The following is a 14,964-nucleotide window of genomic DNA, read 5'->3' on the forward strand; positions in this document are numbered from 1 at the left end:
TTAATACATTTGTTGAATCTGCAATTCCATCCTTGGAAACATTTTTCAAACTCAACTGTTTGGATGGCTGACAGCACCTCCCTCATTTTTTTCTTCGCCTCTTCTATGTCATCAAATCACTGCCCTAAAAGAGCCCCTCTGCATTCATGGGGGGGGAAAAAAGAAGAGTCAGAAGGATTGAGGTCAGGTGAGTAAGGTGTGTGGGGCAGAAAGGCATGCTGGTTTTTGCCCAAAACGGGCATGCTAAGATGGTGGTGTGCGTGGGTGCATTGTCATGGTGGTAACCAGTCCTCCGTCTGCCACCAGTCTGGCCTTTTTGGTCACACAGTTATGTAATCTTTTCAGAACCTCTAACTAGAAAGCTTGATGAACTGGTCTGACCTGGTGGAATGAACTCCAAATGCACTGTCTCTCTCACAACAGGGATCTCTTTCCCAGTTTTGTGGGTACCCCCTCATATGCTTATAAAAGTTTGTAGGAAATTTACACTATCTTTTCATCTCATTTCCCCACAAACTCCTTGAAGTACCTTCCAATACACACGAGGATTTCAAAGGCTCCTGAACAAACTCCCTTCTGATTTCATTCAATTTATCATCAGCGTTTTAAAGCACTCCTCGTGTACATTTACACAGTGACATGCCATTTAAAAGAAAGGAAAAGGGGTAGGCTAGTGGCTTAAACCGGATCCGAAGCTGATGATCTGAAACGTAAACCCCTACGTAACAACAAACTGTTATAACTACAACACCACTGACTGTCAGAAGAGACTCTACAGCTTGCTCTTGACCCCAGGGAAGCTGAAAGAAATGGTAAAGAGCTCAACACAAGATGTCAAAGAAGAGCTCGAGGAGACTATGAAATAGGTGAAGACCTGGAGTTGGAAAGCCACAAAGGGAGAACACATTTGGCATTTCTAATGGTGAAACAACCGAAGGGAAAACACATGCCTTGAGTTACAATATTGATGGATTGTATAATCGAAATATTGAATGATGCAGAAGCATCCAACGAAAATGGAAAGAATGCAGAGAGTCACGGTACCAAGGAAAAATGGTCTACACTTACCATTTCCAGAAGTGGCATAAAATCAAGAGCCTTTTGTATTAGAGATCGAAGTCCAAACTGCACTGCAGGGACTGGAAAGTAGGGGAAAAATCAGCTCTAGGGATTGACAGAATGAATGCCCACTGAAGGGTGACGGCCAACGGATGCAGTGTTGGAAGGGCTCCCTCACCTATGCCAAGGTGTTTCAAAGGCAGCTGCCTGGAGGAGAGTCACATTTAATGTCCTCTTAAAAGAAAGGTGATCCAGCAGAATGTACAATTACTGAACAATATCACGGATATCACGTATTCGTAAGCTTTCGCTCAAGGCAATTCCAAAATAGTTTGAAAATTCAAAAGCCATGCATTGATAACCAGCTGTCAAAAATTCCAGGCAGATTCAGAAGAGGCAGGAGAGAGACCGCTGCTCGTGTCAAATGGATCTTGACCGAAAGCAGAGAATGCCAGAAAAAGATGATTACTTGTGTTTTTTTGTTTGTTTTAAACGTTTTATTAGGGCCTCATACAACTCTTATCACAATCCATACATATACATACATCAATTGTATAAAGCACATCTGTACATTCTTTGCCCTAATCATTTTCTTTTCTTTCTTTCTTTTTTTTTCCTTTTCTTTTTTTACATTTTATTAGGGACTCATACAACTCTTATCACAATCCATACATATACGCCGGCGGGCGCTGCCCGGCCTGGCGGAGCTTCCGCGGCGCCCGCGGGAGGAAGAGATGGCGCGGGCAGGTGCTTGTCCTCGCGGCAGGAGGATGGAGAGCTAGCCCTCAGCAATCAGGGGTTCCGGGAACCCCGCCTGCTGGCGCCATGGCTGTCCCAGGTTGCAACAAGGACAGTGTCAGAGCAGGCTGTAAAAAATGTGGCTACCCTGGTCACCTGACTTTTGAATGCCGCAATTTCCTCCGAGTAGACCCTAAAAGGGACATCGTTTTGGACGTTAGCAGCACAAGCAGTGAGGATACTGATGAAGAGAATGAAGAATTAAATAAATTACAGGCATTACAAGAAAAAAGAATAAATGAAGACGAGGAGAGGAAAACAAAAGGCAAAGAAAAAAATCAAATTGAAAAAAAAAAAGGAAAAGGTCCTACTCATCCACTTCTACTGAAGAGGATACTTCAAAAGAGAAAAAGCAAAAATCTCAGAAGAAAGAAAGAGAGAAAAACAAGGCAGAAAAAGCAAAATATCATAAGAAGGAAAAAAAGAAGAGAAAAAAGGAAAAACATTCTTCTGCGTCCAATAGCCCTGACATCTCCAAGAAGTAACTGTGACTTTGGCCTAAACCACTGCATTTTCAAACTTGTTTTTAAAAATTATTTGACCATGGGCTTTACTATATAATAATTCTTTGCAATAAATCATGGTCCTTTCCAAAAAAAATCCATACATATACATACATCAATTGTATAAAGCACATCCATACATTCCCCGCCCCAATCATTCTCAAAGCATTTGCTCTCCACTTAAGCCCTTTACATCAGGTCCTCTTTTTTTTTCCCCTCCCTTCCCGCTCCCCCCTCCCAATGTGCCCTTTGTAATTTATACATCGTTATTTTGTCATATCTTGCTCTATCCGGAGTCTCCCTTCCCCCTCTTCTCTGCCGTCCCTCTCCCAGGGAGGAGGTCACATGTGGATCCCTGTAATCAGTTCCCCCTTTCCAACCCACTCACCCTCCACTCTCCCAGCATCGCCCCTCACACCCTTGGTCCTGAAGGTATCATCCACCCTGGATTCCCTGTGCCTCCAGCTCTCATATGTACCAGTGTACAACCTCTGCCCTATCCAGCCCTGCAAGGTAGAATTCGGATCATGGTAGTTGGGGGGAAGAAGCATCCAGGATCTGGGGGAAAGCTGTGCTCTTCATCGATACTACCTCGCACCCTGACTGACCCATCTCCTCTCCTAAACCCCTCTATGAGGGGATCTCCAGTGGCCGACACTTGTGTTTTATTGACTATGTAAAGACATGTAATTATGTGAGCTATAGCAGATTCTGGATAACCTTGTGAAGAATGTGCATTCCAGAACACGTAATTGTGCTTAGGCAGAACCTGAGCACAGATCGAGAGGTAGTAGTTCAAACAAAGCAAGGGGATGCTTCATGGCTTAAAACCAGGAAAGATGTGTATCAGGGTTGTATTTTTCAGCACGCTTATTTAACCGGTAGGCTGAGCAAATCATCCTGAAGAGCTATATTATAGGAAGAGTGTGACATTGGAATTGGAGGAAACCTCATTAACAACCTGAGATATACCGATGAAACAACCTTGCTTGCTGACAATGAAGAGGGATTGAAGCATTTACCATCAGTATTAAAAAACAAACAAACAATAAAACTATAGCTTTCAGGGTGGATTACACCTCAATATAAAACAAAATCCTCACAATTGGGCCAGTAAAGCAATATCAGGGTAAACAGAGACAGAGTTGAATTTGTCAATTAATTCATTTTATTTAAGCCCACAAGCAACCCTCGTAGAAGTAGTCAAGAAATCCAGCAACGAATGGGACACATTTGACCTCGTTTCAATCTGGCCCTGGGTGACCCAGGCTGTGTGCCATAAACCCCTGGAAATTTAGACAGCATTCCATTGGGGAGCATAACGTGCTTCTTAGGCCACACCAGCAGGACTCGATGTGGAAGTGTCACTGCGGGCACTGGGCTTTACCTCAAGCTCCTCTGTAGCCCTTGGATCCAAAGCTAAAGCACCTTAGTGTGCAAAGATGCAGCCGGCTGCCATTCCAAGGTCAAAGAACTGGTGCTTGTTGGGCTTTGGTTTAGATCTCTTACCTTGAGGGTGCCCAGTGAAGGGTGACCCAGGACTACCATATACCAACTCTGTCAATGCCCTCCTTGTCTTATTATGACATGTCTTAATCTGGTAGGCTAGGTTCAGCCGGTGTAAGTGAATTATTCAAAGTTTTCAGTTCTCATTGTTTGTGTAAATTGTGTCCGGTCACTTTAGAGTTTAATCCTTACACGTTAACAATTCATTTGTTGTGGCTCTTAGCTGTCCTAAATTTGTATCGTTCCTTTTAAAACGGTGTTTTAAATTCTATACCACTGGCTAAATTAATCTATAGAATTACCACAAGTCCCAGGAGGATAATTGATAACACTCTGTAATTTAAAATGGCAATTACATCTCTAATGTGAAACCGGAGACCTATATAAACCATAGATATATGAATAGATTTGTGGCTTACACTTAAGACCAGCCCTAATCTAAGAACAATTAGTTCTGTGACATGGCCCTACCTGATGCTTGCCCTCATGATCACTCTAGCAAAGTATGGCAAAGAAAGTAGATGGTGCCCAGCTATCAGAAAGAATAACATACTGGGTCTTAAAGGCTCATCTTCAAACAAGCAGCCATCTAAGAGAGGCATCAACTAAGTCTACCTGGGAGAAGCATACCCGCCAGTGCGATCCAAGGACTGTGAATAATAAAATCCAAATCTGAAGGAGGGAATGAGATCAGACCTTAAATTGTGAACACGTAGTTTTCAGAAGGCTATGAATAACAGTGGATACCTAAAACCATTTGCAGTGTCCACACATGGAGTAAGCCTCCAGCCACTCTTTCTGAATGTAACGGAGATGTCGATAGCCTTGTTATCAGACAGAGAACATTGTAACATTGATGGTGCCAGATGTACTTGGATTGCAATGTATTATCATTTGATCTCCCTTTGACCCATGACAAAATTGTTTCCATTTTAAAAAAATTAAAGGGGTGAAATGGGAATAGCAATACCAGGAGGGTATGGGGAAGATGGGGAGAGGAGGGAGGAAGAAGTCACAGGGGAAGGGAGACAGTGGTCAGGGTAAGATGTGAAAATAATAATAATTTATGATTTACCAAGGGGTCACAAAGGTGAGTGGGGAGGGAGGGAAAAAATAGGAGCTGATACCAAGGACTCAAATGTTTAGAAAAGAATTATGGCAACATATGTACAAATTTGCTTGATACAATTGATATATGAATTGTTATAAGAGTTATATGAGCCCCCAATAAAATGATCTTTAAAAAAATGAAAGGGGAAATGCACATAGATTAGGCCTCTGGTGAATCCATGCCCTCTGACCCTAGGACAGGCATGTGAGAAGCCCTGCGATTGGAAAGTGGGTTATTGACGATACACTTTGGCTAAAATTTAACACCTTATCATTTGATCTCCCTTTTGACTCACTTTAAATTTGTTCCACTTTTTGACAGATATGAAAATATAATAATTTATAATTTATCAAGGGTTCATGAAGGTGGGAGAGTGGGAGAGGGAGGGGGAAAATGAGGAGCTGATACCAAGGGCTCAAGTAAAAAGAAACTGTTTTGAAAATGATGATGGCAACCAATGTACAAATGTGCTTGATATAATGAATGGATATATGGCTTGTGATAAGAGCCCCAATAAAATTATTTAAAAATGTGTGTTTTGTTCTTCTTTTTAATATTTTCTGCTTTCTTTTCAATGAGGGTTTTTTCTGTCTTACTTTGTTATTGTTGTTGGTTTTTTAAAGTGTTGGGTTTTTTTGGGGGGGCAGAGGGTTTGTACGTTGTTCTTTATATGAAATCCAGAATAGAGATTTCTGGCAAGATGGTGCCCAGGTAAGCAGTTTGCATTGATAGCTTTGTGGTGATCAGCAAATTCACCAATTAGGAGACCAAGTGGGGGATACAGAAAAGGGAGAGAGGGACCAGACTTTAACCTGGTGCACCAAGCCTTGAGGACAACATACTGGCTCGGGGAGAGTGGCAGGTCTTCCCAGACCACATGGTAACAAACTAAAAGGGAGAGCGAGAACAGCATCCTGGCTAACCAAGCTTCTAGGACGACATTCCCGCTCGGAGCTGCGAATGCACAGAGAGGACCATGAGGGTCGACCTCACCATAAGACACCATGTCCCCCTTACTGACTCACAGTGTTGCGGGGGGCAGCATCAGAGACACAGTGCAGGAATTGGGCCCGGTATGACACGCCCCCCCCCACACACACACCAGGGCATAACGTGAAGGGAGTGCAACAAAGCAGCAAGGGAGCAAAGCAACAAAGTCCCCAAGGAATTCTGAAAATAGACTTCAGACTCAGAAGGCAGGGCTTGGCACTGCATCAGACTCAATTGGGAAAAAAAATGTATAAGGGTCAGCAGACAGACCAGGAATTATTCATAAGCTATTTTTTTCATGTCTATCTATATAACATAGGCAGGATAAACAATCCTGGGGAGAAAACAATGGGACCAATGTTTCTAGGAATACAGAGGAGTGGAGGAGGCGGGGCAAAAGAAGGGGGAACCAGCAAACCCTGAGATAAGGGAACAATAAGAGATCTAAAATGAGGAGCATGCTCGGTGGGATTCAATCAAGTGCAATGTAACTGAGAGGAAGTACAGAATTGAATGAAGGTTGAACATGAGAGTAAGACAGGAGGAAAGTAGAAGGAAATAGAGGAAAAGAACTAGGAGGCAAAAGACATTTATAGAGGTATAACATAGGCGTGTACATATGTAAATATATTAATATATAATTATAGGGATATAGGTCTATGTACATACATTTGAAGGTTAAATATTAAAGTACCAGATAGACAGTGTGCCTCTACTCAAGTCCTCCCTCAACGGAAGAATTCTTTGCTCTTATAACCTGGCATTCTGTGATGTTCACCTTTCTAACATGATCACTGAAGACAAAATAGGTGCATAAGCAAATGTGGTGAAGAAAGCTGATGGTGCCTGGCTATTAAAAAAGATAGCTAGGTCTTAAAATCTTGAAGGTAAACAAGTGGTATCTAGCAGGAAGCATCAAAGCCCACATGGAACAAGCACAGTAACCAGTGTGATCATGAGGTGTCCAGGGATCGGGTATCAGTCATCAAAAGACCCAAAACTGGCTCATGCAGAAAGAAAACATTTTGAGAATGATGAGGGCAGCACATGTACAAATGTTCTTGACACAATGGATGTATGTCTGGATTGTGATAAGAATTGCACGAGCCCCCAATAAAATGATTTTTTTTTAAAACCCAAAACACAATGATTTTTTAATGTGAAAGAGGTGGGGGTCATAATGGAGACCCAAAGCCCATCTGTAGACATTTGGATATCCCCTCACAGAAGGGTCACAAGGAAGAGACAAGTCAGCCAGGGAGCAGCATAGCACAGACAAAACGCACAACATTCCTCTAGTTCTTTAATGCTTCCCCCACCACCACTATCATGATCCCAATTGTATTTCACAAATCTGGTTACACCACAGCATGTACACTGATACAGATAAGAGCTCTCAACCCACAGATTCCAGAACAGATAAACCCCTCAACACCAATAATGAGAGTAGCGATACCATGAACGCAGGGAAAGTTGCCATGAAGGTAGGGAAGGTGCGGAGAAGAAGGGAGAGAAAACGGGAACAGATTGCAATGATCAATGTACACCCCACCCTCCTCGGGGACAAATGACAGAAACATGGATGAAGGAAAGCCAGCGGGTGGTATACAATATGAAAATGACAATAATTTATAAATTATCAAGGATCCACGAGGGTGTGAGAGTTGGGGAAGGAGGACAGGAGAAAAGGGGCTGATACCAAGGGCTCAAGTAAAAAGAAACTGTTTATAAATGTTGATAGCAACATATCTACAAATGTGATGATACAATTGATATATGGATTGTTATATGAGCTGTAAGAGCCCGCAATAACATGATGTATTAAGATTTTTTTAAGAAAGAAATCCAGGATAGAGACAGTAACTGGATTAATGTTTTCTTGGGGCGTGGCAGGGAGGCTCAGGGGGGACAGGAATGAATATAAAAATGATTTAAATGTCCTAACACTCATTGTGATAATGATGATACAACTCTGCTTAGTACGATTGCACTACCGGATTCTATGATAGGCAAGTTACTGTATATGCCAATAAAACTGCTGTTTTTAAAAAGGAATCCAGTAACGTATTGCCTTGAGTAAATCTGCTGCGAAAGACCTTGATTGAAGGGTTAAAAAGTCAAACCGCCACTCTGAAGACCAAGCTGCGCCTGGTCTATGCCACAGCATTTCCAAGCGTGTCGTACGCATGTGCAAAGCGGACAGTGGATGCTTAGGACTGACGATGGATGTACCTGAATTATTGTGTCGGGGAAGAACAATGGCGGTGCCCTGGATGGCGGGCGAAAAAACCAAGTTGTCTTGGAAGGAGTCAAGTAGAAGCCTGGATGGCAAGACTTGGTCTCACACAATTTGTACAGTCTCAGAGGAGAGCAGGTCAGGAAGCTGGCTCGCAGGTCAGCCAGCAAAAGGAAGGCCCTTCATGAGGCGATGGACACAGTGGCTGCAGCTGCGGGCTCAAGCTTAGCACCGATTGCGAGCATGGCGCAGGATCCGGCAACGTCGTGTTCTATTGGATATCGAGGGTCACTGTGAGCCCAAACCCATCGGATGGCCCCTCACAGCGTCTGTGTGCTGCAGGAATTTCCTCCTCGAGGCGCCCAGGATAAGGTCGAGGTGCTAGCGAGCAGCTAGGCAAACCTTTCCTTTGACTAGGATCCATTTCTGAACATTAGCTCCCTGCTCTTCTACAAAAAGAGGATGAGAGAGAACAGGAGTGTCCGTTAAGAAGGTGTCCTGCAAATGACCGAGTAGTGGTGTTCGTCACCTACAGGATGAAGTGACTCTTTTCCCTGGTCTCTATTGTTTTTCTCCCAGACGTGTCTCTGCGATGGGTAGTGTTCTGTTGTTGGCCGGTGCTCACAAGCACCAGAGAAATGACAGTGAACGCGTGTTCATGGAAGGGACCCAAGGCAGGGTCTGGGCAGCTCTTGTTCTAAGAGCACGTGTGATTTTTTGGCTGCATGCATTTCCTCCTGGAAAAACTCTCATGAGTTCGAAAGGGCAGGCTGACTCACCATCAGGAAGAGCTGCTTTTCTCAAGGCCTCTGGTGCCCAGAGAAGCTGCAGGCATAGTGCTAGACCAGATGTTCTCAACCTGTGGGTCGCGACCCCTTTGGGGGTCCAACAACCCTTTCACAGGGGTCGCCCAATTTGTAACAGTAGCAAAATGACAGTGATGAAGTAAGAATGAAAATAATTTTATGGCTTAATTTTAGGGTCACCACAACATAAGGAGTGGTATTAAAGGGTCATAACATCGGGAAGGTAGAGAACGACTGCTCTAGACCCTAAGGGAACAATGACCAGATGGTCTGTAGAAACTCAGATTTGGAGGACAAAGATCAGCTGAGGACACTAAACCAAGTGGATGGAGGCATACAGGATGTGGGCAGCAGGGCATCGCCTTTTAGTGGCCACCTCCTCTCCATTCCCTGTGGCCAATGCTGTTGACTGGAATGTGCACACAGAAGGGTCATGGGTATAAGACACTCATGCCGAAAGGAGCCCCAGGAACCAGCAGAGGTCCTGAGTGGGCTGAGCAGGGCAGGAAGGGGTAGCACTGAGACCTTCAGTAAGAACTTCACATCCAACCTGCTGCCTCTTAAGCAGCGGTGCATCCACCTGGGGAAGAAGCCTTCTGTGTTAGTCTGGGCAGACTAGAGAAACAAATTCATAGATGCTCATATGTGTATAAGAGAGTTTTATATAAGAGAGGAATCGTATATTAAAAAACCTCCCAGCCCAGTCCAGATCAAGTCCATACATTCGATATTAGCCCATATGTCTGATACCAGTCTGTAAATTCCTCTTCAGACTCATGCAACACATGCAATAATGCCGAATGCAGGAAGATATCAGGCCAGTGGGTGGAAGTTCTTGTGGATCCAGTGGTGGTGGAAGCACCTCAGCACTGGCGTGTGTCTCCACGTGGCTCCTCCAGCCCCAGGGCTCTGGCTCCATCAGTGTAGCTCCATGTGGCTTGTCCGCAGCAATGTCTTGCAGGGACAGGCAGAGAAAGTGTGTCTGGCCTCCAGGGAGCTATTTATCTCCATAGCGCCTCCAAATGAGGTCATCAAGCTGTGACCCGATTGACAGGTTAAACTCCACCCCTTCACTCTGAATAGTCTCAAGTTGACACCAGATTATGTAACGACCACACGCTCCAAGAGCAGCAAGTGTGCCCAGGCCTTCAGGCAGAGCTCATCCTGGGCTGCACAAGTGCGGCCCAGCCTTCTGCTGAAGGCACCACGGATCAGAACACCCCAAGGGCGAGTCACCCTGCCGTGCGCAAGGATTTCAGCAGCTGGCTCCCTTCTGGACACAGCGGAGCCACGGACTGGAGCTCTAGAGGACTCACCAGAGGACCCACAGCATAGGAGGTGAGGCGGCTGGGCAAGGGTGGCGAGGGCACGGGCTAACGGCAAGGCTCCTGACCACCCGCCTGTCCAGTTCTGCTTGGCCTGCCTGTGCCCATAAGAAATGCTTCCTGGTTACTGGGGTGGGGGTGGGGGGTACAAGACTTAAATGGGACCACTGATGGTGGCTAGGCAGTTGGATGTCAGAATGGATGTTAAATGGCCCATCTTTGTAGTTTAATGGGGGGGAACGAACAAGGTGTCTTTTACTTCCATTGCGTCACGCAGCCAATGCGCCTTTTACTTCCATTGCGTCACGCAGCCAATGCGCCTGTGTTCTTTCCCGTGTCGGCAGAGAAAGATGGGCTTTCTCAGCTTGCAGAGTCTCGCAGCACCGCAGGGCAGTTAGACTGGGGTCACCAGTCCGCAACACCTCAATGGCAGTGAATGTGGTTGGTTTTGGGTGTGGGCAGAACATCTTGTTCGCGGTGGCCTTGTGCATATTACTTAAGGGTGAGGCAGGATTAGATCCCCACCTGGTGGCAGAGATTTGTAATGCAACGGTAAATCAGGACAGCCCCTATTGTTCCATTCTGTCATACAGCACTTCCAGAATCATGTTCCCTAGTTCAGACACGCAGAGTGAAAGTAAATGTATTTTTACGACCACATCCCAGATCTTACCCACACAATGTTCAAAGGACCATGGTTTACACCACTGAGCATACAGACAGCAATCTTAGAGGTTAGGCTAAGAGGCAGTTATCCTGTAGGCTCAGAGGAGCCGCGTGGGGAAAGGTGGCAAAGGGTATCAGACTAGAAAATTACTCTGGTGCCAACCCAAGTTCAAGTCTCAATCTTTTGCATCCCAGCAACTTCCAAGTGATAGCGGCGTTCTTATTGCCATACGTTACCCGTCGGTCAAAGAGCCAGCCAGCTCTCTAGGCGGTCACTCAATGCCCGGGGCTCTACACCCCATTTGCCAACATCGTGTAGCATGTTTTCCCTACCCCCTCATCAGACTCACTCATCATACCCGCCCCCACACACACACACTACACCACTGACCTCGAGTCCATTTGACCTAGAATCTCCCTGTGGAGGATTGCTACAGCTTTGTGATTTGTTGTTGTTGTTGTTCAATTTGGTGTATTTTTTAATGGGATGCTTTGTGCCTCTTTCTGGGAAGGCAGCCTCATCGTTTTCCCATGAGGCAGCTTGTGGGAAACTGAGCCCTGGGGTAAGAGTATGTGCAAATTCTTTATTCTCATAATTAAGAAGCCTGGGAGGCCAGAATTCTGAGTGGAGGAAGGCCTTCCCATCAGTGAATCGGAGAAGGGTCCCAGTCGCATTCTCATAATTAAAAACAATCTCCACAATAGTCTCCCGTAGTAGTGCTGCCTTAAGGTTATGTCTTGCAAGCACGTGGCAGATTGCTACCTGACCGGCAGCTTTATCCAGAGGAGCAGACATGTTGCTATTGCTCTCTCTGCTCAGGGGACAGTCACTCCCCCTTCCCTGCTCCCAGCACTGGTGTTCGGTTACTCCCCCAAAGAGCAAAGGGGTCTCTAGGGTTAAGTTACTGCCCACTTTGTTACATACGTGGTTACATGTAATTAGGGGGCTTGCATACCCAGAGACTATGCAAATTGGTGTAAGAATATAATCTCTCTCTCTCCGACTCAGGCCTGGTACCTGATACCATGGAGCTGAGCACCCCAAAACCTTTGTCTGCCTCTGAATCTCTTCCTTTCAATTATACAACCCTTACAACCCTTCTGGATGTGGGCTGGATCCCACAGGAGCTAGTGGGTGTGAGCCACCAAGCCCGGGGCTAGCATCCAATGCTCACCCATCACGGTCACTAGGGTTCGCTCCTTCACATATCCCCCAAAACCAAAAAACATCCAAACTCACTTCTGTCAAGTCCATTTCATTCACAGCGACCCTGAAGGACAGTTTAGAACTGCCCTAGTGGATTGCCCAGACTGCAACTCTTTATGGGAGTAGAAAGCCCCACCCCTCTTCTGAGGATCAGCTTCAAACGGCTGGCCTTGAAGTAGCAGCCCAACGTGTAACCTCTATCCTGACTTAGCCCAGAGGCTGGTTCCAAGTTTCAAGCAGCTTCACGCGGAACTACAAAAGAGCATGACTAGCTCTCCCTGCATGGCAATCCGCTTTATCATCACCCTGATGCTTCTTAGAAAGCATGACAGCAGTTGACCTTGAAAGACCTAGCAACGTCTTGAGATCATACTCTCACTGAGAAATCCAGATCTCACTTGCAATGATACAGCCAAAGGCATTTGAGGGTCAGAAACTTGTAAACCTGCCAAGCAGGACCACTACTTTCCGGCTGGGGGCAGAGAAATTGGGGGTCACATTATCAGCAATAATTTGGGGTGAGGAGGGATGACTGGATTTGCAATTGGATTCTCTCAAGATCTTTCGAAACAATGATGACTGATAAAGGAAACAACCGGGCACCAGCACTCTGACTCCTAGTGACCCTACAGGGCAGGGTAGACCTGCGCCTGGAAATTCTGAGACTAAATCTTCTCAGGAGTAGAAAGCCTCATCTTTCTCCCTCGGAGCAGATGGCAGTTTTGAACGGCTGACCTTGTGGTTATCAGCCTCTTACAAATGCTGTGAGGGTATAGTGATGAGAGGGTGCTCACTGGGTCCTACTCTTCTCAGAAAGTCCTGTTGTCTCTTTGGGATCCGTGCGATGCTGATCAATGTCTACTTGTAGACACACATAAATTAAGGTGATCAGATGTTCCGCTTTTGGCGGGACAGTCCCAATTTTTAACAATTTGTCCTGTGCCCCGTCGCATTTTTAAAAAGTCCTGATTTTTGGAAAGAATGCACAAGTTAAGGAACGGCGGGAGAACGGGAAGGGAGCGTACAGTTTTCGTCTGCCATGTGGCTATTTCGCCAGGATATGAGTTTTATATTATTTCTGTTTTTATAATGTTAAACTTTAAGAATAACAAATAATTGTTGAGAACTGATTATCGAGAACTGCTTATTAAAGTTCGCATTGTCCATCAGTCATTAGAATTCAACCAGCATTGTTTGGACTTAATGAACGATGGCATTTTTTGGCATTGGCAACGACGAAAACATTTTGTACCTGTCTCCCAGACGATACACATCGTACTGCGTGCTAGTGCTAGTTAAACAGGGGATGTCAACAAATCAGCTATTCTGCTAATGCTGATTTATTTTCTTCATCTCCATAAGTTGTTTTCCAAAAAAATTCCTGTATTTTGGAGGAAGATGCAGCAGTATTTAAATATCTTTTTTATGTTTCTGTGTCTCCAGGTGCTTTGAAATATCATTTTTCCCGCCGTGCAAAAATCATTCAATCATATTACTCAAAATTTCCCATATAGTAATATTTCCTAAAATGATCTTTTTAATGAGGTATCGTTATTAAAAATATGTATTGATAAGGAAAAGGTTAACTCTTGGGCACCAGTAAAATTCGCAATAGAGAACAAATGGTTAGAAATATTTCATCATTTTGAAACAAACCATGTTCCATACAATAATGCACTAGAAATTGTGAAATATGCGCTGTCCTTACCAGGAACTAATGCTGCGACTGAACGCGTTTTTTCTACAGTAAATTAAGTGTGGACATCAGAAAAGTCACAATCAAGTGTTGAGACTTTGAAAGCCATTTTATGTGTGAAATATAATTTAACAAATTCTTGTGAAAAATTTCATGACCTTTTAAATGACAGCGATCTATTAAAAAATTCACTGAAATGAGAAATATGCCAAAGAATAAAATAATGCTGTACATAATTTTTAATGCATTATATTTGTAAATTGTACTTATGTTGAAATTTTAAAAATATATTGCATACTATTTTTGCTTTCTATGAAAATTTTTGTTGCTCCATACAGATCAAATTTTTAATCAAGAACACCCCCCACTCCCCTTCGTCAATGGCTTTACCAATGTTAAAATCTGGTCACCTTAACATAAATGGCACTTGACTGCTGGATTTGACCTTATCTGTGTTCAGCTTTTAGGACTTGGGGTAATGTCCACAGGCAGTCTGTTTTACCTGTGATGGCTTGAAACCTTCTTGTGTGTGACAGGCCTGAACCCCCGCCACGCCCATCTGTCCCGGGAAAGGAATTTCAAAGATCCTGAAATGCGTTCCTTCATCTTCAGTGCTAAGACTTCTCGCGCAACACGCTGTCTGGTTATTAACATTCCACCTTTTGTTCTCTGTTCTCAACTCCCAAGTCCCGCCTTTCTCTTCACCTGAGAGTGACTATGGGCAGATGGAAACATCTCTTTACTGCAGCCAGTTAAAAAGAAATCACCGAAAAATGGGCTGTGAAGGGTGACTGACATGGATGGACACAAAGGATTAAAGAGCCAGGCCCCCTTGGTCAGGTCCTCCACGGAATCAGATGCATTTATCCCAATAAAACACACTCGCAACCGTGCTCAGGAGATAGTACTCGTTATGAGGATCACCGAATGACTAATTCAACTCGTGAAGAGATGTTATTTTTCCAACAACAAATCTGCATTAAATCTACTGCTGCTGAATTGGCTTTGACTGGCAGCAGCTCTGTGAACCCAGAGTAGCCCTGTCCCTCCGTCCCCAAGAC

Source organism: Tenrec ecaudatus, chromosome 13, assembly GCF_050624435.1.
Source record: "Tenrec ecaudatus isolate mTenEca1 chromosome 13, mTenEca1.hap1, whole genome shotgun sequence".
In the NCBI taxonomy this organism is placed as follows: Eukaryota; Metazoa; Chordata; class Mammalia; order Afrosoricida; family Tenrecidae; genus Tenrec; species Tenrec ecaudatus.